The 25633-nt window shown below is 35.3% G+C and overlaps 1 protein-coding gene and 1 long non-coding RNA gene across 2 annotated transcripts in view; both read left to right on the top strand.

Annotated features, from left to right (window-relative positions):
• LOC111043539 (transmembrane protein 132E-like) overlaps positions 1-25633 on the top strand; it is a 312195-nt gene that overhangs the window by 157340 nt on the left and 129222 nt on the right. The gene's annotated exons all lie outside the window — the stretch shown is intronic.
• The window catches only part of LOC120353225, an 84583-nt gene continuing 68103 nt past the window's right edge, over positions 9154-25633 (top strand). The window contains exon 1 of the long non-coding RNA XR_005572237.1: positions 9154-9244. This is a non-coding gene — a long non-coding RNA (uncharacterized LOC120353225). The remainder of the gene's footprint in view (positions 9245-25633) is intronic.

Consider the following 25633-nt stretch of genomic DNA (forward strand, 5'->3'; position numbering starts at 1 on the left):
CCTTTTGCTATATTTTCTCTATGATACAAAATGTCTTAGATATCTATAGTTCATCTTTATCAACAAGAATCTACAATTAAATAACCAACACAATTATCCGCAAAATTATAATCTACTTTACATCTCCTTCAATATCGAACAATTAATAACACAATCACTCCAGGATTGGAACATTGGTATGACCTACATTTCTATACAACCCGACTTGTAAATAAACATGTGACGCTTAAGAGATGAACAATAGAGGGGTCTCTACAACCCCCCCAATTCCACCCCCAAGTGTTTAATAGCGGTTCTATGGCAGGGTTCCCGGGGAGGATTTACTGGATAATGGATTTAATGGTTGTTTTATGGTAATGGACCATGGAAAAGTCGCTTTTATTCGGGCCACTCTCTAATCCGGGGCTGCAATTTCTACACAATGCAATTCTTACCGGTCTTGTTTTATAAATAAACGTAATGAACAGTGTGATATACTGGTGTGAAGATAGCCTCCAATTGTTGTTTAGGTAGATGCCTTTGTAGAACATTTTTTGTGGGTTTCAGGATATTTTTTACCTTGGTTTTGTCTTATTTTTTATTTTTGTATTTTTTTATGAAAAAAAACAATTACTTATCCTATTATATCAAGCGAGCAATTTGTGTATATCTGTTTATATTTTCATATCTGGTTATTTGTATTCAGCGGATCTCGAAAACGGCTCTAATGATTTTCTCGAAATTTGGAACATAGTAGGTTTATGATATAAAAATTCGATTGGTCTAGGTCTCATCCCTGGAAAAACTCGATGAAGGACATGAAAAGGATAACAATAATTATTCATCCTTGGAAAAAAAATGATAATTTCGTCGTCTGTCGATAATCGAAGATGTGAGTGCCTGTGTAGGAGAGAGAGACAGAATTATTTCCAGCTGTGTAATCAATCAGCGAGAAATTTTATCTAGCTCGACAATTTAATCGACTTGATCAACATAATCTGATTAGTTGAAATGACACGATAATCCTCCTAAACTAGAGTATATCATTATTTGACAATTTTAAGTGATTAGTGAGTGTCATTTTGTTATTCAATTTGGTTTTTAAATAATGTAAATTATTGTTATAAATTATTTTTTGTTTTCAAATGTTTGAACTGAAAATTGAACCTGAATTCAAGTGTATGGAACATAACCTACTTTCTGGACTATTTATAATGTATTTAAATCAAAATTCGGGGAAGAAACAGTTTCGGGCTGTGCCTGTAAGTCTTTACCCAATCATTCTAAATAATTGTGTTCGGTTTATCAAAAGTCAATAAACAAATAACGAGCGAATCTCAGTGCCCCGATATTTAGCTTAAGCCAGACAAAAAAAATGCCTTGAAGAGATAAGTTGTGACTACTCTTCCATAGTATTTATTAATTTTTGAATGTGAACATCTAAAGAAAGTTGACATGTCGGTAAAAAGTATTGACAAGCTATCCAAATTTTGGAAAAAATAAGATTTTGGTGTCATTAAGACATTATTCGGAAGCTCTATAAACTAGGGAAAATATTACCAGTATAAAACAAACTTAAGTCATAGTCTTTGATGGGTGAATGCTTATTACTTCAAGTACATGAGAAATGAGAACACTCCTTGTATAAAAACTAAGCGAAGACATTCATAAGGTATTTAGTTCTCCTGTAAAATTGTGTTAACTGTTGACACATTTCACTTGAAATTAAAATAAATTAATTGGATACTAGTATCGGTTGCTCCACCACTATAATTATCTAATAAACAGTAAGCCTATATATCGAGTAGCAGAGTATAAACATAATAAAGTTAACATTATTTATCTCAATATACGGAAATTTTGAACATGAAGCAGTAAGGAAAGATGGAGAGATATGATTGGTAGTTGACTGACCTATCAAATTGGAAGGCGTGTCATTGGCTGAAACGAGTCAACAAGAGGGGGCTGTGTTGGCTCGACCAATGACAGCCTTATGCCTTCAGACAGCCAACCACCAATCATAGGGCTCCAGACTCCCCTACATTATTCTGCTGCACGGTGTTCAAACTTTCATTTTACTAGATAATGTTTAGTAACCGTAACTAGTTTATCAATTACTCTGTTGCATATCCATACTTTTCCACTTTTAAAATTTAACTTGAATTTTAAAAAACACTTTTGGAGTCAAAATGCACTTATATTGGTAGTGACGATCGTTTCGACCTGTTGTTTTACCAATGTAAGTTCATATTCACTCCAAAAGTGTTTTTTAAAATTCAAGTTTAGTTTATTAATTTTTAAACAATAAATAAATGATTGTCACATACCCTAGAAAGAAATATTTCTATTCACTTGAGAGCTTTTAAGCTACTTGAGAATCTTATCCCAATTTACTAACTTTACGATTGGTTAAATACAAGTACAACTATCCTTAACACATTTCGTCAATATGTGTATTTGGCCCGGTTGCACAAACTTAACCGTGAAATTAAACTCTCGTTAAGTGCTGATAACGACTATCCGCTTTTCGCTCTCGTGGCTTCTAACCGTCATTTAAGTTAACCACGGTTCAAATATAACAGACTTTCGTGAAACCGGGAGTTTCAATCTTTTAAACTTGACACAACGTTGGAAGTTGTGTTGTTCAGGCCTTGTCCTGACTAAAAACTCGTCTTAACGGAGGATTCGTATTTATAAAATAATACAGTAGAAGTATAAATTAGGTAAGGTAGCATTGGGATAGCATAGGTATTTTTAATCTGGATAGCATTGTTTAGAGAAGGTTTGAAAGGGATCTCAAAAAATCGTCTTATTGAGGTTTTTACTAAAGAGTATCAAGTGTAACAACAATAGAAACTCGAAAAACAGCTAAATTTTCGTCATTTTTCTGTCATTTTCCATCTCTTTCTCTCGTAGGGTGGTAAATTCCAGCTTATTAATGACCGAAAACGAATGGGTTGCGGTTGAGTTGTCATCTTTCTTCATTTTTGTCATTTTTTTCTGTTTCCATCTCTGTTCTTCGGTCGGTCGCCATTTTCAGATGAGCCGTGAAAAAAGAGGCAATAATTTTGGCAGCTGGCGTTCATTCTTATTTTTGCAGCAAACTTATTTTCGCGCCAAGAGGTTATAAAGCACACCGCTGTTCTTTTCCTGATTTTTTTCTTATCCCACTCTCTCTCTCAATATCTCTCTCTCTCTCTCTCTTCTTCTCAACCTCTTTATCTATCTTACTTTCTTCCTCACCCACACACTCTCTCTCTCTTTGTTTTCCACTGTTCTCTGTTTAGAATTATTTCTCTCTTCAAAATTCCTTTACCACTCTCTTTTTCCATCCATCTCCTTTTCTCCCGTTTCTGAACTTTTCTGTTTTGAGCTTTCTCAATTCTTCTCATGTTTAGCACTCTCTCTCTCTTTTTAATTTTTTCCTCTCTCTCTTCCTCTTTCTCTTTCTCTCTAGTTGTGTGTTGATGGGAAGGATATTTTACATCCTTGTCAGGGAGTCGACATCTATCCATTAAAACACTGCTGATTTTTGTAATAACATTGCAATACACATCTCATCTCCCGCACTCTCTTCTCTCTCTCTCTCTTTCTCTGTCTCACTCCCCGTCTCTCTCTTTTGTTCATCTAGATGTGGGGCAGTGTTCCTCCCATATCATTTCCAGAACTCAGCTTTACTTCATAATTTCTTTTACTAACCTCCTTTACCTCACAGTTGGTATTTTGAATCAACCTTTTCTTTTTAATCAAGTTTTCTCTATCTTCTCCGTGTTGAGTCTTTTTCTCTGTCACATTTTTTCTCCTTAATTTATTCTCTCACTCTCTCTTTCTCTCTCCCTATCCCTCTCAATTTCCCTTACTCTTAGTCTATATGTCCCCTTTCTTTGCCTTCACAGTGAGTATTATTTTTAATCAAATTAATGTTAGTCCGAAAAATGTTGCGCCTTTCTTAATTTTCTACTCTTCTCACTCCCACTTCCTATTCTAATATGTCTTTCTGATTCCAGTTTCTTCAAACACTTTTCAGTTTCTCTTCCAGGTTTTCCTTTCCCCCCTTTTCTCTCTCCTCCCTTTTCCCGGTCGTTTGTCAATGAGAATGATATTATTTTATATCCTTTTCAGAGAGTCGACAATTTTTAGTTGAAACACCGGCGATTCAAGTAGTTACATGATAATATTAAATTATCGTTTTTAAAATTGCATTCAATCTTCATTCTGATTGTTAATTTTTCCTGCTTTGTAGCACTCGTTGAATGAGAAGCAATACTGTCATTCAATGTGAATTAGTTTATAAGCGAGTATATATTGTAACATACATGAATAAAGAAATCCACGCTTCCTTTTCCAAGCATCTTTCTCAGTTGAAATTCGGATTTGAATTTTTTTCAATGCTCAATCACTTTTTTCCTTCAATTTGTCTCAGTCTTTTCTTTTTTATCTCTTGATATTTGATAAGAGGGCTAACACTTCAGTTTTCTTCTTTCCTTTCACAAGTGAGAGACAAGTAATGGAAGAAGGAAAAGGTCGAGAAAAGAATGATAGAAGGAAAGATAAAAGAAACAGATAAGTGAAGAATAAATCAGAAAGCCTCAAATAATGTTAAGATATACACATAGGTATTTTGAAATCTTTTTCCACGTATGATTTTCCAACCTCTGTGATCAAATTCTGTTTGACAATATCCAACATGACTGACAGCAATATTCTGTGGAAAAACCTTTTATTCCTTTTCCTCTTCAATTCAACTCATCTGTCTTCCAATCTCCCTTCATGTCTCTCTCAGTCTTTGAATCTCTATCTCTCTTTCACTCGCTCTCACTCTCTCTTTCTCTGTGTGTGTGTGTGTGTGTCTCACCCTCTCTCCCACATCTATTTTGATTCTCTTCCACCATCCATTTTCTGCGTGAACCGTCACCTGACAAAAACACTGACATCATAATACTCAATAACGGAGTAATTCTTTGGAATTACTGTCATATGTAGCAGACAGGTTAACGTGTTGGGGACCTGACACCACTTTTCTTCCTTGTTACTCCCTATTTGTTTCATGTTTCTATTCTCCTCTTCTCATAGTTTGTTGCTTCCGCACTCATCAATAATTTATGTTCTCTTTATTTGTCTGATCTACCTGCTTCTTTCACTATCATCCTTTACTTCAACCTAATTCCTTCTATACTTCTTTCTATAGAAAAGTTCTTTCTATACTTCTTTGAAATTTTCTCTCCTTAACCGTTATGTTTCTCCTCCAACCGTTCTTACTCTTTCCCTCCTTCTCCTGACCTTCTTCCTCCTCCTACACCTCCTCCTCCCTTTCCTCCTTCTTCTCCTCCTTCTCATTCTCCTCCTCCTCTTCCTGCTCCTCCAAATCTACCTTATCCTCTTTCTTTTTCCCCTCCTTTTTTCTACTATGTTCGTCTTCCTTACTTGGTCCCTTTTCACTTGGATCATCTCCTACCTCAAACGTATCCCGTTAATTATCTTCCTTTCTGACTCCTTTTTCTCTTCCACGGCCACTTTGTCCTCCTAATTTCTTCCTCTTCTTATACATTCTGTTTCTGTATTTCTCCTTCTGTATACCTTCTTCCCCCCTCCTCCTTCTTCTTCTTCCTCTTATCATCATGATTCTTCTATTCCTCTTCCTTTTGGTAGGGAGTTAGTGGGGAGGATATTTTTAATATTCTTTCCGAAGAATGGACATTGATATGTCCAAAGCTCCGCCAATTTATGTAGATGCATAACAATATAATTTATTATCTATAGTTATTATATTACAAATTACTTTTTCATATCATATACAGTTCAATAATTATTTTCTTTGTCTATATTATGTAAATTCATCTATAACTTTGCTGTATTGTAAGCTATTGTATTGTATATGCCAGTATATATTGTAATCTACATAAATAAAGTACTCAATCAATCAATCAATCTCCCTCCTCCTACTCCTTTTCCTCCTCCTTCTTCCCATCATCCTCTTCTTCTCACTTCTCATCATCCTCTTTATAATCTTTCTCCTTCTCTATCCTCTTTCACATCTCCCACCTCCATCCTTCTCCTCTTTCTCCTTATTCTCTTCCCAATTATCTCTTTTGTTCATTCATTCATTCACTATTCCAACCTTAATCCACCTCCTTTTCTTCCTCCTCCTCTTCTCAGTTCCCTCTTTTCTCCGTTCTTCCTTTTTTCCCTTCTCCATCTTTCTACTCATCTTTCCATTCCACCCCCCAATATCTCACACATCCTCCTCCTTCTACTCTTCCTCCTCCTCCCCCTTCTACTCCTCCCATTCTACCCCCTTATAACTCCTCCTCCTCCTAATCCTCTCCTTCTCTTTCTCATTTTATTCCATTCTTCTTTATTTTTTTCCTCCTCTTCACAGTACTCTTTTTTCTCCACTGATTCTCTCCTTCCTCCTTTCCGTTTATCTTTCGATTCTATTCCCCAATCCCTCGGTCTAATAGCTTCCTTTCTCCCTTCTCTTTTCTCTCTCATTCACTCATCCTCATCTCCACAGTATTCTATTCTTCACGCATTCTTTCCTTTCCTCCTTCTCTTCACAGCATTCTCACGTCTTCCCTACCTCCTTTCCATTCTACTCCATAATATCATAGAGAAACAATAGCATAAGTAGATATCCCATGGCATAGGGCGTTTATGTTGCAACTTTATCAACTGTTATCTCAAGCTGATAGTCCAGGTAATTTTTTCCTGTGAAGCTTTATGACGCTGGTAGTCTCTCATATTGTGCCGTTCATACACTCTTACCCAGTCAAAACAGTAAAAATCGACAATAATCGACAGTAATCGGCTTGGGATAACAGTAAAAGTTGCAACATAAACGCCCTATACCATGGGATATCTACTTACGCTATTGTTTCTCTATGATAATATCTCCTTCCAATTCTCTTATTTTCTTTCTCTCCTAATCTTATTCTCTTCCTCTCTTCTCCTCTTCCTCCTTCTTCTCTTCTTCTTCCTTCTCTCTCGTCATTCCTTCTTTCTCTTCCTCCTCTTCACCATCAGATTGGTGTGACAACGAGCAACGCACAAAATAGAGTAGCCAACTGAAGTGTGACAGCTTAGAGTACTCTTTTAGCTGGTCGTTGCTGTGTTATGCCGGAAAATTCCGCTTCTTCCTCGCTCAGTGACGTCACTGCCGACAAAAACGAGGTGACATTTTGAGTGACACTTCACTAATCCACAGATCTCTGTGGGCTGCAGCTGAGAGGATTTGGATTGTAGTCTATGAAAGAAGTGATGGGTCTATTTCTAGTGTAGGAAATTTGGAGCTGTTAATGTTGCATTGTTGATGTAGAAGGGAATTTGGGGTATGAGTTACTCAAATCTAGATTGACATAGATTCTCTAGAAATTGAGGGGGAAAACTGTAGTTTTAGTGATGATTCACTAGGAAAAATGGTATACTGATGATGGTCTACTACTGGTGAAAAAGGTATAAGAGTATTTCATATTACTAAAATTTAGTGATATGAAATACTCTTGTACTCTTTATTTTTATTTCTATTTATAAGCCTCATATTTTTGAATCATCATTCTTCTACGTTAGTGGGTCTACTATCATAGTTGATTTTTTTCAGAGAATCAATCAATATTTAATATTTAATATCAGTAATTTTTGATTGATTCTCTGAAAAAAATCAACTATGATAGTAGACCCACTAACGTAGAAGAATGAATGATGATTCAAAAATATGAAGCTTATAAATAGAGATAAAAAAATCTCAGTATCTTTTAATTGAATTATTTTATCACAACATGTTTCAACATTGATCAGTGATAAAATAATTCATAAAAAGGGTACTGAGATTTTTATTTTTATTTATATTTATGTTACAAGTAGCCCTATACAGAAAAGAGACAATGAGGCTTATATTATTTGAAGTAGAGTAATAGAAATTATTATAACATTAATTAGTTCATTGTCATTATGTTATTAAAACATACAACCCTGTTGTATCAATTATTGTCGAAATGTATGTGTGAAAAACTGAAGCCAGAAAATGGCAATCATTTATAGTTCTACTCTCTCGTTTCATATATGTTTCTATATATCAATATTTTTACTTTCCTTGCCCTATTACCATGAGTAAGGAAAGTATTGCTTTCCGAAAAAAATTAAGGTACCCCAATTTCTAAATTTCTATACGTTTCAAGGTCCCCTGAGTCCAAAAAAGTGGTTTTTGGGTATGGTCTATATATATGTGTGTGTGTGTGTTTATGAGTGTATGTACGTCTGTGTACACGATATCTCATCTCCCAATTAACGGAATGACTTGAAATTTGGAACTTAAGGTCCTTACACTATAAGGATCCGACACGAACATTTTCGATCAAATGCAATTCAAGATGGCAGCAATGTTGTCAAAAACAGGGTTTTTCGCAATTTTCTCAAAAAACGGCTTCAACGATTTTGATTAAATTTATACCTAAAATAGTCATTGATAAGCACTATCAACTGCCACAAGTCCCATACCTGTAAAAATTTCAGGAGCTCCGAAACATCTATGCAAATTTGATTCTAGATTCCCAATTATCAGGCTTCAGATACAATTCAAACAAAAAAAATTGAGTGGAATAGATTGAGCATGGGAATCCCTACAATTAATGTTCAGTAACATTTTCACCTAAAATTGAAAATAAGCTCGAAATTCGAGAAAATGTGTGATTATCCAATTGCAAACTGTTGATTCTATCAAATGATTCACTATGAAGAGATAGCAGACCTCGTATGTCTCCAGCGTTATTGTCCTGTCACCAGCTGGTTCAGATCTTTGTTAATTAGTAGACTTATTATGCGCGTGAACACTAGCGTCAGGTGATCAATTCTCATAACGGCAAGGAAAGTCGTGTGAGTGCGCCACACCAGATTTTTATGTGAGTAATAGAAATTATTATCATATTAATTAGTTCATTGTCATTATATTATTATAAACAAGCCTGCTGTATCAATTATTGTTGAAATGTATGTGTGAAAAACTGAAGCCAGAAAATGGCCGTCATATATAGTTCTACTCTCTCGTTTCATACATGTTTCTATAACGCAATATTTTTTGCATTTTACGACTGTGGTTGATTCAACCGTCTGTGTAGTGGTATGATGCATATTATTCCATCCCTTATTATACATGGATTTTATAATATTTTGATTAACTATCTTCTATCGTCGTGGTATCGATGCTTATACTTTTCTGTATTGTTTCAGGTAATGAACGTGTGTTTTCTCCAGACTCTGAATCAATCACTTGGTGAGCCAAATTTCTATTTTAATTAATCTTGATTATCTAGTATTGCGTTAATAATTGGATTTGATTAGATTACATTATCAGAATTATGATTATTTGACAACAGTAGTCATATTTGATTCGCTTGAACAAGTCCACACTTTTGTATCTAATATTAGTTCTTACGTTGCTTATTTCGAACCGTATTTGATACAAAACAATTTGCACTCTTTTGTATCTAATAATAGTTCTTACGTTGCTCATTTTCAACCGTATTTGATACAAAACAATTTGCACTCTTTTGTATCTAATATTAGTTCTTAAGTTGCTCCTTTTGAACCGTATTTGATACAAAACAATTTGCACTCTTTTGTATCCGAAAACAGTTCTTACGTTGCTCATTTTGAACCATATTTGATACATAACTACTTGCATTCTTTTGTACCCAATATTAGTTCTTACGTTGCTTATATTTAATCATATTTGATACAAAACAATTTACACTCTTTTGTATCCAATATTAGTTCTTACGTTGCCCATTTTGAACCGTATTTGATACATAACTACTTGCACTCTTTTGTATCCAATATTAGTTCTTACGTTTGTATTTGATACAAAACAACTTCTGTTGCAATTACCCCTTTCGCTTGCGTTGCACGTTCTATTGACGCGACAAGATAACTCAACATGTGCTGTCTGTATGCGCATCACGATCGGTGTTACGCCTCATCTAATTACAGCACGAAATTGAGCCAAGCCGAGGCTTCATCAGATGAATCCAAATAAACAGGCTGGATTAACTCCACTGTCGGTTACTGCGGAAAAATCTGAGGTGGGGAAAATGGAAAATTAGCTTTTCCAACTGGCTTTTTCACATGATGATGTTTTTTATGTTCGCTCGCCAGCAATTGAAAATTGATTGGACGATTTTCTCTTGGGGAAAAAATTCTGGTTTCGCAGTGCGGTGGAATGTAAAGGTCACTGCAATTGAACGTGTAGAGTGTATCAATTAGTTATTGACTTGAAAAGTTTTGTTTGTAGTTGCGGTTTCTATTGCAAGTTGATTAGTTTGATGTAATTGGGTGCTTTTAAAGTCAAGTTTGAATAAAACGTGTTGAAATTGTCTCAACCTTATCGCTCAATCCACTCATGATGAATCATATTGAAAATAAACAATTGAAGCTTGATAACTGTTCAAGTTCATTATGTATATCATGTCATCTTCATATTTAACTAGTGTAAATCTCCATGAGTACAATACACTTTTGTTCTAATCTAAGATGATGGTCGTCCTTCTGTTGATTAGTTGTGTACTAAACACGTGACACTGAGGAGAAGAGAAAAAGGTCTTACTTGCTTCCGATTGGTTGACGAATGTCGCCTGTCTCACAGTGACAGAAATGGGAGAAGCCAACAGTAACCAATAGAAGCTATCATAGGCCTACAAGCAGTAGATGATTCCTGTATTTCTTGATTCTTGATGCATCAAAACATTGAATCCAGTTCATACCGCGGTGAAGTGAGGAAGTGAATATTATTGTTCATATTTGGAATAAATTTTATTTTTTGGCAAGTCGCAGAATGTGGGAAGAATCTTTTACGATTTTTCAGCGAACTTATTCATAATGAATTGCTTTTCTTGAATGAGGATGATGAATCAGATTTTTCGATTTCACCATTAATTCAACATCAAATAAAATTGAATTTATTTATTCCGATTCACAATATTTAGTATCACAATTACCAATTTCATACTGGTGATAGATAGTAGATATAGTGAGGTCCACGTTATAATGACAGTATTTGATCAACTTTGGTTTTGCTATCCTTGTCGATCATTCGACAAAGCCGGTGGTACTATCCTTATGTAGGTCCACAACCATGCCAATTATGTTTTTGACAGTGTAGAAATATAATTAATTAATGCAGAGAATCGGGATCGCTATTATCCTATCTTTATCTACTGCCATTATAACGTAAACCTCACTATAGGTATAGTGAGGTACACATTGAAATGACAGTATTTGATTAACATTGGTGTCGTCATCCTTGTCTATCATTCGAAAAAGCAGATGGCGTTATCTTTTTCAAGCTCCGCGACGTTGTCAGATCGTTTTCCAACAATGTAGAAATATAATTCAACAACAAAATATTGTAGATTCTCTGAAAGTCGAGTAATCTCGGGTGATAACAGGTGCTTGAGTTGTTGAGTAGAAGGAATACTTGTTCATGTGCAAATTTTCTTTGCCTCTACCCCTTCTACCACACAATAAGTTATTTAATTTTTTACTTTCCTTGCCCTATTACCATAGGTAAGGAAAGTATTGCTTTCCAAAAAAATTTAAGATACCCTAATTTCATGTTTTCTATACGTTTCAAGGTCCCCTGAGTCCAAAAACATGATTTTTGGGTGGTGGTCTGTTTGTGTGTGTGTGTGTGTGTGTGTCTGTGAACACGATAACTCCATTCCTAATTAACCGATTGACTTGAAATTTTGAACTTAAGGTCCTTATACCATGAGGATCCGACAATAAGAAATTCAATAAAATTCAATTCAAAATGGCGGAAAATGGCTAAAAAACCATATTTTTCACGGTTTTCTCGAAAACGGCTCTAACGATTTTCTTCAAATTTATACCCTAGATAACCCTAGAAGCCCTATCAACTGACATGAGTGTCATTTCTGAGAAAATTGCAGGAGCTCCGTAATATTCCTTAAGCTGCTTACACAGACATATTCGCGCTTCCAACCCGCACCGAGCACGCTCCTCCCTCGTACCGCCCCCGTACCACCATCGAACCACAGTCGCTCCGCCCACGCACCCATCATGAACGTTACGGAAGATGTTAGCTCTTCTCGCGTTCCCCGGTCGAACCACTGTTGCTCGCCGGTCGATCATCAATCGCTCTGCTGGAGTGACGTTCGGTTGCGGAGCAGAGCGAAAGTCTGTACGCACCTATAGAAAAATGAATTTTGTTAAATTTCTATCACGATTTTCTCAAAAATGACGTGACCGATTTTTTCCAAATTCATATCCTGTATAGTTATTTATCAGCTCTATCAACTGGCATGAGTCTCCTCCCTGGGAAACTAACAGGGGGTCCACCCAATCCCTGAGAAATTTACTTTGTAACCTCCTTCTCGTGCGTGAGGTTGGTAGGTAGAGCAGTTTATTCAAAAGAACACATGTCGATATTTTATTTGTAGAACAGCTGTTTTGACAACTTTTAAAAAATCCTCAAATTTCATAACTCAAACAAAGGAAAATGTACACTGAAAACAATAACAATAGTATAATCATAGTTTCAATTATTTCGCCGCCAATCGGCATAATGTTATTCCCCGAAATTATCCTCTTTTAAGAATGAGGCTTATAGATCAATGAGCAAGGAAAGTTGTGTGAGTGTACCACACCAGATTTTTTTTATTTAATCATTGAAAAATATATTTTCTTGATGATAAAATATAATTGATTATTTCAAGCAAGAATGAACAGTTAATGAGATAGACCTACGTATCAGCTATCCTCCTCAGAAGGCAGTGGCAAGGCAGAGATTCAGCAACGTTGTTCTCCTATCTTCCCCACTGCTATTATATTGTGGACCTCACTATATAGTAGTAGTTGCTTTATTTTGAAATACACTTCCAGTCATTATAAAGTCATGTACTCAAAATACAGTGATTACAAGTAGACGTTGTTTTTATTTTAAAAAGTAGATGCTTATATTTATTTCCGCATACATGTAATAAAGTCTAGTCTCAGAGGGAACGTGTCTTGGCTTACAATAATACAGGCTATACAGGGTGTGTGCTACAAAGAACTAGCTTGTGTTGTGTGTGTGGGGGAAGAAAATTCTCAATTTTATTTCTAGAAGAGTGGTTGGTAGACATGGATAGGACAGAGTGGACTGATATTAAATTTTCTTTGCCTCTACTCTCCTCCAGACATGTTTTCTCTTGAAGCGTGCTTTCATATACACTCACACACAATCGCACATGGCAGATGATACGTGTTCACACGCACACACACGTACGGTGTCATACGTCTTTTCCTCTATATGTAGCGAAACCGAATATCACTTATGTGAGCCTGCCTTTATTACTTGGCCTTTTTGGCCTGGTGCTCTGGTTTGTTCCCTTCCTGTTTCCTATCTTCTTCTTTTACTCCCTTCCATTTTCTTCTTATTTTTTTCTTCTTCTTCTTCTTCTTCTCCTTCTCCTACTATAGCAGCTACTTTATTGCTCCTCTCTATTTCATACCATCTTGTCTAAACATAAATTTTGTTTCCATTTATCACGTTATGCATCATTTTGTCTTCATCTTTTCTGTCCCTTCTACAACTTCTTCTCATTATCTTTCTCTATTTCTCTTTCTTCTTCTACGTTGAGCTTCCACGTTCTTTTCACGCTATTTGTCTTGGTTTTCTTGTAATTATTTTGTGTCTCCTGCTTTTCATCATCTAATCTTCATACTAACGATTCTACTTGTCTCTCTTCACTTTTGACACATTCAATTATATTTTCTCTACTGTAGGCCTTATTACTCTCACTTTTTTCTTCTATCTGATGTTCTCCTTTCAATTCTGTAATGCATTTAATCCATTCATGCTTTCTTTTTTCCCTTGTTATTCCTCTCTCCTGCATTTCCTTTCTCTTGACTACTTCTCTTTTACTCTCTCATTTCCTTTACACTATCTTATTATTGCTCATTTCTTTCCCTCGTTTCCTTTTTTGCTCCTTCTCTGTTCTCTCCCATTTCCCAGCTTCATCTGTGAATTTTATCAGCTGATCGACCCTCCTTTCATTCTATCCTCTTCTGACTTTTCTTGTTCTACCTTTGTCTTCCTCTTCATCCTATCTTTTTCTCCCCTTCTTACGTCTCATCTCATCTCAAGTTGTGTAATGCTGAATAGTTTAAAGAATAAATAAACATCTTTTTTTTTCTTAAATAAAAACAACATAGAAATCTTGAAGTACAGTTTATTTTTTAAAAACTTTAAAATAGTTCAACAACTAGTTTCGACCCTAACTTAGGTCATTTTAAAGTTGATTTTCAACTTTATTTTTAAAAATTAAAGGGTACAGTACTTCAAGATTTTTATATTGTTTTTATTTATTTATTAGAAAGTAGCCCATGTGAGTGAAGTCTTTCTTTTTCTTGTATCCTTGTCTACTGTTCATTTTTTTTACTACTTCTTCCTCTCCTGTCTTTCTATTCTTCTAACAACAGCTTCTTCTTCCCCCTTCTTCTTTCCTCTCACCTCTCCCCTCTCTTTCCCTCTTCTGTTCCGTTTTCCCTTCTTTTTTCGCAATTTTCTCCTATCTATTTTGTGTCATCATAATCTCTTTCTCTCTTCTGTTCCGTTTTCCCTTCATTTTTCGCAATTTTCTCCTATCTACTTTGTGTCATCATAATGCGTTTCTTCCATCTATTTTGTTATTCTTTACAGCAGTCGCCCCAACCCCCTTCACCGTTCCACCCCGACCCCAACAACACAATAGCAATCTCGAGCGCTTTCCACATTTTCAAAGACCTTTTCCTTTCACATTTTTCACTTTTCCTTTTTTCGTAATAATTTCTCTATTATGAGCGTCTTCCCTTTCCGATTCGATAAAGGCGGCTCACTCGCTCGGCTAGGCTTTGTTGACATTTTGCCTCAGAAATGTGGTTGTGTAGTTGCTATTAAGTTTTTCATTGGATCGGAATTGAAAGACTCCAAAGAAGGTTATGAAGGTTTACAGCGTATATATACTGTTCAAGTGGAGTGATCCGTGGTCTAGTGGATAGAGTGCTTGCCTAGCAGCATAGAGATCCCGGGTTCAAACCCTCTCAATACCAAAAGTTTTTTAACCAGATCATAATAAATAAATAATAAATAAATAGATTTTATTGTCGTAGACCAATATAGGTAATTGACAAAGTCATATTAATACAATATTACAAAATAATAGAGTCAAAGCAATAGTTTAAAGTCACAAAGTAGAATAAATTACATCAAGTAGAATCGAAAAACTGTCAAACAATATTGGATCTTTTATTGAAGCTATGGAGATTCTTTCTAGTGTGCATGATTACTTGAAATATATAGAGGTTTATGACAGTCAATATTTTTGTTTTTTTGAAAAGAGGTCGACAGTGATCTAGATACCCTGCACCGGTCAATACTCTAATAGCCTTTTTCTGCAAAAGCTAGACCTTATTGATGTGGCAGCTGTTTCCATATACTAAAATTCCGTATGAGATTATGCTTTGGAAAAAAGCAAAATATGAGTTTCTGAGGTATTTTTCCGGTACAAGATCCTTCAACTGCCTTAACAGATAGATAACCCTAGATAACCTAGCAAAAACGAAATTTATGTGGGGTTCCCAGGTCAACCTGTGATCAAACATTAAGCCCAAAAACTTTAAACTATTACTCGATATCACTCCAGTGTTATAGGATGGGCACGTTAAACTGTCGGTCCCGGCTGAAGTATGACAGTCGTAAAGCCCATTGACGGCTCAAATTATATATTCAGGCGGTGGGACCTTCCCACAAGGGACTCCCCACCAACAAAAGCCATACGAATTTACTTTTAACTCTTCAAGTATTCTAGTATATAAAGGTTCATGTTCAGTTAGGTTGGGTGAGGTAAGGTTAAGTTGGAGGAAAGTGATTGTTTCCGATCCCAGATCAACCTCTTGGGAAAAATATTGTTTGAGGGAATGATTGAGAAATAAAAAATTAAGTGAACCGATCAAACCAATCAGAATCGGCTTCATGTCGACAATTATTCATTCATAAATTGATGCATACAATATCATTCTCAACTACGAATGATTGGCTTGATTGGAATGATTTGGGCTTGAACAACAGGCTCAAAGCCCAAAACTGTTCCTTTAGAAAGATATTGTTCAAAAGTAGGTTTTTCGCCACACTGCACAGAAAGCAGCTGTTTTCCAGTCCCTACGTAGATCTGAAAGACATTGTTTGCAGACGACTCTCGTCTGACGTCAGAACAGGTTTCTTTCCCAATAAGACCGGAAAGAGTACCCTTTCCGGCCGCTAAATTTCAAGTGTGCTGAAACAGCTTATCAAAAAACTTTTCATTATTTAAGAACTTTTCATTATTTTATGTTTTATTCAACAATTAAAACATTTATGATAATATCATCTTATTGTCATTTGAAAGAATAAAAAAGTATAAACTCAACCTCCCACATAATTGAACATAATCTCTTAGGTTATTTAGACAAATCAGAATAAAAAATAAAAATACTTGGACAGTTTCCTGATATTCAGATTACCTAAGATTTGCTAGAGCTATGACCTTCTACTTTCGCTTTTGGAGGTGTTTAATAAACAATTATTCTTATAAATATAATGTTTATTTTTCTGTGTGGCGAAAAATAGCGTTCGCACCACGTGCAAAAATGTTTTTCCGGCTCTCAATCTTTTCCAGTCCTCGGCCTACGGCCTCGGACTTGAAAACCGATTTCGAGCCGGAAAAGTCTCATTTTCGGCCCTAGGTGCGAAATATACAATTGTTCACACTTCATGATTTTTGTCCAATTTCGAGTCCAAAATATTTATAAACTAGGAATTCAGAATTTAGAAAAGTTGAAAACCAAATTTAATAAGAATACTTCACTAAATCAGCACTGATAACTGAAAAATACTGTAATAATTGAAAATTTTAATACTTGAAAATAAACTCAAACTTACTCCTAAAACAACAGCTGTATTCACGACAATGTGTCGTAACAAACAAATTCAAATTCAAATTCAAATTTATTGATTCTCAAAAAAAATATACAACACTTTCAAGACAAAAAATATATATATAAGAATCTACACCTGCAAGGAAACCCTGTGCGCAGGTGTGAGTTGCAATATAAACATCAAAGAAAGAAATGAATGGAAGAAGTTGATAATTAGTAGAGACTCAACCTCAGTAGGGACACCAATAAACAAGTTTACTTATATTTATTTATTCATCCATGTAACAAACAACACCAAAACATTGGTAGTTAAAATCATAGAGAAACAACAGCATAAGTAGATATCCCATGGTATAGGGCGTTTATGTCGCAACTTTTACTGTTATCTCAAGCTGATAGTCTATGTAAATATTTCCTGTGAAGCTTTATGACGCTGGTAGTCTCATATTGTGCCGTTCATACACTCTAAAAATCTATAATAATCGACAGTAATCGGCTTGATAACAGTAAAAGTTGCGACTTAAACGCCCTATACCATGGGATATCTACTTACGCTATTGTTTCTCTATGATAAAATACTAAGGCAATCCTTGTGTGATATCTTCCTTCACTCTTCTCCAATTCATATAAATATACTTGAAATTTTGAATCTATATAGATTAAAAACCAATTCAAATAACGAAATCGCGCTCAATAAGCTTTACAAAACTGTAAAATATTGAGCAACTTCGAAAAGTTTTAATCCAAAAATTACAGACCCAATGTGAGTTGCATCAGTGGCTCTTTGTATTATAAGTCACAATTTTATGTCACAAGGTCCCAAGGGATATGACACCCTTCGCAACCTCTCACAGGCACCAAATGACCCAGAACTTAATTGATGAGCCCTGAGTGGGTAGAAAGTGCTTGTCATCCCGGTTAGATTCACCATGAGCATCAGTTGTATGAGTAGCATAAGGGATGTTGACTGTTTGAAATGAATGCTATACTATCAGCAGGATTTGAATGAGAAGCAGGATTTGGTGTCTGTTTGAAATGAATGTCACTGTATGACGCATTCAACCAAATTGCATTAAGCCGGCTCCGGCTTCCAACTCACAAAGCTGAATGATCGTCGTTGGATTCAGACGGCAGTGGACTGTAAGCCCGGGTTTAGTGAGGTCCACGTTATAATGGCAGTGTTTGATTAACGTTGGTGTGGCTATCCTTGTCTATCATTCGACAAAGCAGATAGCGCTATCTTTTTCTATCTCCTCAACGTTATCTGATCATTATGTAACAATGTAGAAATATAATTGATCAAAAAATATTTAATGTCAAGGATGTAAATGTATTATTTAATCATTGAAACATGTTTTTACTATCTTTGTCCATCATTCGTCAAAGCAGGTAGCGCTATCATTTTCTAGCTCCTGCATCGTTGCCAGATCGTTTTCTAACTATGTAGAAATATGTTTAATCAACAAAATATTCAATCTCAGATATGAAAATGTATTATTCAATCATTGAAAAATATTTTTTCTAAATGAATAAATTATAATTGATTATTTCAAACAAGAATGAACAGTTGATATTATATCAGATATACCGGTATCAGTTATCCCCTACAGAAGGCAGAAAATCGGCTACGTTGTACGACCTATCTTTCTCCACTGCCATTATAACGTGGACCTCACTGCAGAGCCCTTTAGAATATCACATACGCGCCGGATTAGTGACTAGTCCCCTGGGAGTGACTGAGTCATTTCAACCCCTTGCTTAGGCGGACATGTGATCGTTAATCTTCGTGAATAAATTGTGTTGTATTGGTGATTTATCTTGAATTTTTGACGAGGGAAAGGGTTGGGATTGTAGATTGATTGTGTGTTGGGATATCAGCAGTGTTTCATCCATGATATCATGCCTCTCTAAATGATATTGATATAAATATCTGATATAGTATGGTCTCAAGTATCATGATCCAGTTTAATGCAACAAGTATCACAATTGTCTTTTTATATCACAATGTTCCATAGGAAACATGTGCTATGATATTATGAAACACATAGATTTATTAGATATTGGTAATTTATCATCAAATTTTTGAAGAGGTGGAATGTTTTGGCTTGTAGATTGATGGGTTTCAATGGTTGTTGCATAATATCGATAGTGTTTCTTTCGTGATATCGTGGTAATCATTTCTTGAACTCGTGATAGCGATTACATTCTCCTCTAAGGTCATTCTTGTAATCTTTCTAATAGCGAAATAGTCGAAATTTTCCCGCTTATATAATATGAATAGTATATATCATAGAATACTAGCAGGTAACACTTGCTTTGCACTGGGGGAATTTCGTGTTGTAAAATGTCCAGGAAACCTCAAAAAATAGAATAATCATTTATTATTTACGTCAAAATTACGTGCATAATCTCCTTTAGAGTTTCATTGTCTGGAAACCGCAAATTTTGATTCATTAGCAGCGCGTGCTACTAATTACGTTATGGAGTCGCTTTGAGTAATCTCTGTTGTTGGTTGATAAAAATGATAATAAGCCTCGGTAAATCCTGAATCTTCATGTAAAATTGCAAGTATATTAGTAAGTTCATTAATTCATATGTGATAGTTCGTTAATCGTGTATCTCCTATCCCGTACATGTATGAGACAATTCCTTTATTTTTAGTACGATGTATGTACTGTATTGTATCCAATGGCCAATGGATAATAAAACTATTCTATTCCATGGAGTCTACTATTTTAAATTCTCCAAATTGATGTAATTGATGTGGGCACGCAGGCGAACGGAGCAGCAGAACATAGCATAATAGTGACCTAATAGTATATTTCGCAACTAGAGCAGAAAATGAGATTTTTCCGGCTCGAAATCGGTTTTCAAGTCCGAGGCCGTAGGCCGAGGACTAGAAAAGATTGACATTTTTGCCCGTGGTGCGAACGATATTTTTCGCCACACACAAAAATAAACAGTATATATATATATATATGAGAATAGTTTGTTTACTAAGCACTTCCGAAAGCAGAAGTGGAAGGTGATAGCTGTAGCAAATCTGAGGTAATCTGAATATCAGGAAATTGTCCAAGTATTTTTACTTTTTATTCTGATTTGTCTAAATAACCTAAAAGATGATGTTCAATTATGTGGGAGGTTGAGTTTATACTTTTTTATTCTTTCAAATGACAATAAGATGATAGTTTTATAAATGTTTTAATTATTGAATAATGAAAAGTTTTTTGATCAGCTGTTTTTTTATCACATTTCTTAGTTCCATGTTAGCGGCTGGAAAGGGTACTCTTTCCGGCCTAGGCCGGAAAGAAACCTGTTTTGACGTCAGACGAGAGTCGTCTGCAAACAATGTCTTTCAGATCTACGTAGAGACTGGAAAACAGCTGCTTTCTGTGCAGTGTGGCGAAAAATATTAAATCTGCTCTCTCAAACGAGACATTCGAAAAAACTCTTCGAAAACTATCCGAAAAGAAATAAATGAGAATGGAGAAGATGAAAAATGATAACTTGTGGAAGAATGAGAGATGAGAGGAAAGAAGAAGAGCACAATACCGTTGCAAATGTGACTTCTCATGATGCAATAGCAAATTGGATGCAATAACCATGTTGTGAACTCCAGAGTATGCTGGCGATAAATGACTTGAGCTGGTCGCAAAATAGTCAGACAGGGAGTTTAATAAATTCATGACATAAGATGACAGTTTTAGGATGCGGGTTGGTCAAACTTTACTGCCGACCGTTTCACAAAATTAATAAATCTAAGAGTCCTTCAAGTGAAGTATGTCCTACACCCACTTAAATCAGTATTGCATGAATAAGTTGATTAATGCATATTGTGGAACCAATTCTAGAATATGCACCGTCTTCCATATTCTGGACAGAATACATTATGAGATGTGCAGAAATATTGTAGATGATTTCACTTCAATTTAGGCTTTGATTCAAGAATAGTTATTTGTGCAACTAACGCAAAGTGACAGTTTGCTGCACCGAAAGAAACGTTTACGCCCGAGCCGTAGGCGAGGGCGGAATGGTTTCTTGAGTGCAGCAGAGGAACTTTGCGCACGTATTTCACATTAAATTTTTCGTACAGTTACCATTGAATAAGAAAAGTGGGTAATTATGAGTAAAATTCCCTGAAATCCATCGAATGTTTTCTGTGTAATTTTATTATTAATAAAAACCTTAATTTATTTAAAATTTAATAATAATGTAGTAAATGAATGAAGGCGACACTCATGTGGTGGCTGTTGCTGTCATCGTTGTCCACTGCCATATTATAACGTGCACCACAGTCAGTGTTACCAACTTAATTTTGATTTTCCTGCACTGGTGCACCATATAACCTACTATAGTGAGGTCCACCTTATAATGACAGTATTTGATTAATTTTGATGTTGCTATCCTTGTCTATAATTCGACAAAGCAGGTAGTACTATCCTTTTCTAGCTCTGCAACAATGCCAAATCTGTTTTTGGCAATGTAGAAATATGATTAATTAAGGCAGAGAACAAACAACGCTGTTCTTCTATCTTCATCCACTGCCATTATAACGTGGTCCTCACTATAACTATTTTGCGTTGTCATGCTGCAAATCTGGAGTACGCAAAGTATTACTTTGCGCACTAGAGCGGAAAAGTGATTCTGTGCGGCCTGCAATCAGTGCACAAATTCTCACTTTTCAAGGTATCTGTAGGAAAATATTGTTCTTTGAAATGTGTCTAGAGAAGTCTACTTTACTTGAAGAGATAATTCTCTCCCAATCATTTATTATATGTTGTGATTGTGTAAATTTGATAAATAAGTGAATTAACTAGAATTAACACAGAAAAGTTATAATTCTCGATTTTTTAACACCCTCACTTGAAGGTTTCATTCGACAAATAATCAACAATGAATAATGAATCGAAGCCTGAATTGAAGTGAAATCATCTACAATATTTCTGCACATCTCATAATGTTTTCTGTCCAGAATATGGAAGACAGTCCTTTCTTCATATTCCAGAATTTATTCCTCTATATTCATTATTCATGTATCTGAATCTTATCCACTTAATACTCACTCATTCATTTATTTACTTTGAATAATAGGGATATTCCAATTGAAATTATGACATGTTTCAAGCATCTCATTCATGATAATTATCAAAATTATAGATAACACTAACTAACTGAACAGAGAACAATGCACATTTGAATCAGTGAAGAAATCTGGTCAAAGACACGTTCACTCTACATTCCTTGGGGTAGTGAGTTTCTTTTATTCCGATTTAGGCAGCTTTTTGCTCTCTATCTACTTTCTTCTTTCTCTTCCTCCTCTAACTCCTTCTTCTTCTCCTCCTCCTCCTCCTCACTATCTACCTCCTACTTCCATACCTCATACTCCTTGTCTTCCATCTCCCTCTTCTCTTCCACCTCCTCCTACACATCCCTCTTCTTTCCCTCCTCCAGCTCCTCATAGTCCTCCTTCTCCTCCAGCACCCTCTCCTTTTACTCCTCCTCCTCCTCCTCTTCTGTCCTTCCCTTGTTTCGACGCCTCCTTTATCGATCCTCCCCCCTACCCCAAATTCACCCCCAAACCGTAGCGGCCCCAAATTTGACGACGCCCCTCCAAAGCATTGCACCAACTTTGGCAATTCAATGTGTTTCTACAACTTTTATGTTTTTTCTTGTCTTTGTTTCGGTCCCCCTCGTTACGTCATCTGTCATTGGATAATGTTGGTTTGTTTCCTTGGACTCTTTTCTTTAATTTTACTTTCTTTTCTTGATGCTGTTGTTGGTTTTGTCTTTTTTTTATTGATATAGTTGTACTGTATCGTCCTTCCTGCTCACGGTCATGGTCAAGACTTAATCGGAAGAATATTATCTCATATTAATATTATCTTAATATTCTACTCTCACCAATAATAAGCATCAATAAGCTCTCCGTATTTACTTAAAGTGACCAACCTATAATGATAGTGGAAAAATATAGGAGAACAACGATGCCGATTCTCTGTCTTCTATAAAGGATACCGGTATATCTGATGTAATATTAACTGTTCATCCTTGTTTAAAATAATTTATTATTTATTATTATTAAACGAAAATCCAAATTAAATGCTGTATTCACCCCGAAGACTTCTGCTACTGCAAATATTGACAACAGGGTAAACAGCTAGATGGAAATTTGATGAGCGCTACTATTCAAAAATTATTTGTCAGCCCGGGAATGACAACATTCCCATAGCAGAGTTCTCGAGGGTGAATTACAGTTTTAATTTAGATTTTCGTTTAATAATAATAATTAATTCATTAGCATTTGAATAATTGCAATATCTCAGTCATTTTCATCTTAAATCGATTAAATTTTATTTGTAAATAGTCCATTATTTTCATAATTGAGATTGAATATTTTGTCAATCAATAATATTTCTATTTTGTTGAAAACCGATCTGGCAACGTTGCGTGACTAGAAAAGGATAGCACCATCTGTTTTGTCGAATGATATTAGACAAGGATAGCAATATCAATGTTAATCAAATATTGTCGTCATAACATGGAACTTGACATAGTTGAATAGAAGAATAATTCCTAGTCAATAATAGTAAAGTTGTGTTTTTTTCTGGCTCAAAATTTTGCAAAATTACTCAAAAATTTCCAATTTGTTGAGATTTGAGTGAAATATTTTTGTATTAGTTTAATTAGTTTTTGAATATCAAAATTTAAAATTTTTAGTTTATGCATTAGTTTTGAAGTGGAAATTGGACTTTTTGAAGTGAAAAGTGAAATTTTAACCTCATTCTTTTTTGAAACTTTTATTTTTTTTTAATTTAAGAGAAAACAGTTTTGGGCTATGCTGTTGTCTTCTCCCAATCATATTATATATTATAATTATGATTTGTGATTGTCAATGATATGAATCCTTAACTTGACCCATAAAGTGCTGTCATCTGTGGCAACTTACTAAACTACAGCAGTGAAATGCGACGTCCAATAGGGGAACGAGTTGTGTCGTAGAGGGGGAACCAGCCAATCAGAAGGCGTTTGGCTACTAGACCCGCCTTCAGTATCAGTGTACGAGTCAGTTACAGTGAAGATATTTATTCCAGGAGTTCTAATGGGAATATTCCCACTCAACCCGGCCGACCTTGTATGAATTGTCCTATTAGAACACATGGAATAGTTATTTGTGCAACTAGTGCGCAAAGTGACAGTTTGCTGCACCGAAAGAAACGTTTACGCCCTAGCCGTAGGCGAGGGCGGAATGGTTTGTTGAGTGCAGCAGAGGAACTTTGCGCACGTATTTCACATTTAATTTTTCCTACAGTTACCATTGAATATGAAAAGTGGGTAATTATGGGTAAAATTCCCTGAAATGCATCAAATGTTTTTCTGTGTAATTTTATTATTAATAAAAACCTTAATTTATTGTCAAATTGAATAATGTAAATTAATGAAGGCGGCTGTGTGCTGAATGTTGTCCACCACTTCAAGATTCTTATAACGTGCACCACAGTCACAGTTACCAACTTAATTTTGATTTTGCTGCACTGGTGCTCCATATAACCTACTAACTATTTTGCGTTGCCATGTTGCAAATCTGGAGTGCAGAAAAATTTTTTCCCCACTAGAGCGGAAAAGTGATTCTTTGCGTTCTGTAATCAGTGCAGCAATGGCCACTTTTCAACTTAACTGTAGGAAAATAATATTTTCACTGTACCAGACATAATTATTATGTACACTGGTACTGATTTATGTGGGAATCCAACTGTAATCAATCAGAGAACATTATTTTGAACTTATCGTTCTATACTGTCATTTGCATATTCATACGAACATTATACACTTATGATACACTTGTATATTAGCAAATTGGATTTATTAGGATGTTTTTATTCAATTGATGAATGAATGTATAAATGAATAGATTCTGTCAACTATAAATCTGGATTCTATACATTATTTCATCTGAAATACAATTCAATTATTAGAAATCCTATACGAGCAATTTCTGTTTATATGTTTATATATATCTGTATGTGACCGGATCTCGAAAACGGCTCTAACGATTCTCACGAAATTTGGAACAAATTAGGTTTATGATATGAAGATTCGATTGCACTAGGTCTCAACCCTGGGATAACTCGCTGAAGGACATTAAAAGGATAAATACGACCTTAGAAAAACAGCTGGACATTTTGTCGTCTGTCGATACCGTAATGGAAGTGAGTGAACGAGTGCATGTTGTGTGGGTTATTCCTCAGCTGATCTTACGAGAAGAATAATATTCAGCAAGGAAAACTTACTTTTGTTAATTTTTTTTAGACAACATTTTTACTTCAGAAAGTTCAAAATAGTAACTAGATGCTGTTAGTGTATAATAGTACATAGTATACTATTAGTTCTGTGAACAGTAGACCTCACGCAGTATTCTCATCCACAATGGATCAGGTAGGCTACCTGATTGAAACTATAGACCTTATGGAAATACAGCAATAGACTGGCTTCTCCACATATCTGTGTAATCACTTGTCAGCTGATTTATGATGAATAATTAATTCTATAGTCTGATTTTTACTCCAATATTGGCGTATGAAGGAGGCTCCTTTTTCCTTTTATATTATCCTTGAAATGCAAAATCTCCAAAAACCTTGTATATACGTCGACGCGCAATTTAGAAAGGAACATACCTGTCAAATTTCATGAAAATCTATTACCACGTTCCGCC

Source organism: Nilaparvata lugens, chromosome 10 (genome assembly GCF_014356525.2).
Source record: "Nilaparvata lugens isolate BPH chromosome 10, ASM1435652v1, whole genome shotgun sequence".
Lineage (NCBI taxonomy): Eukaryota > Metazoa > Arthropoda > Insecta > Hemiptera > Delphacidae > Nilaparvata > Nilaparvata lugens.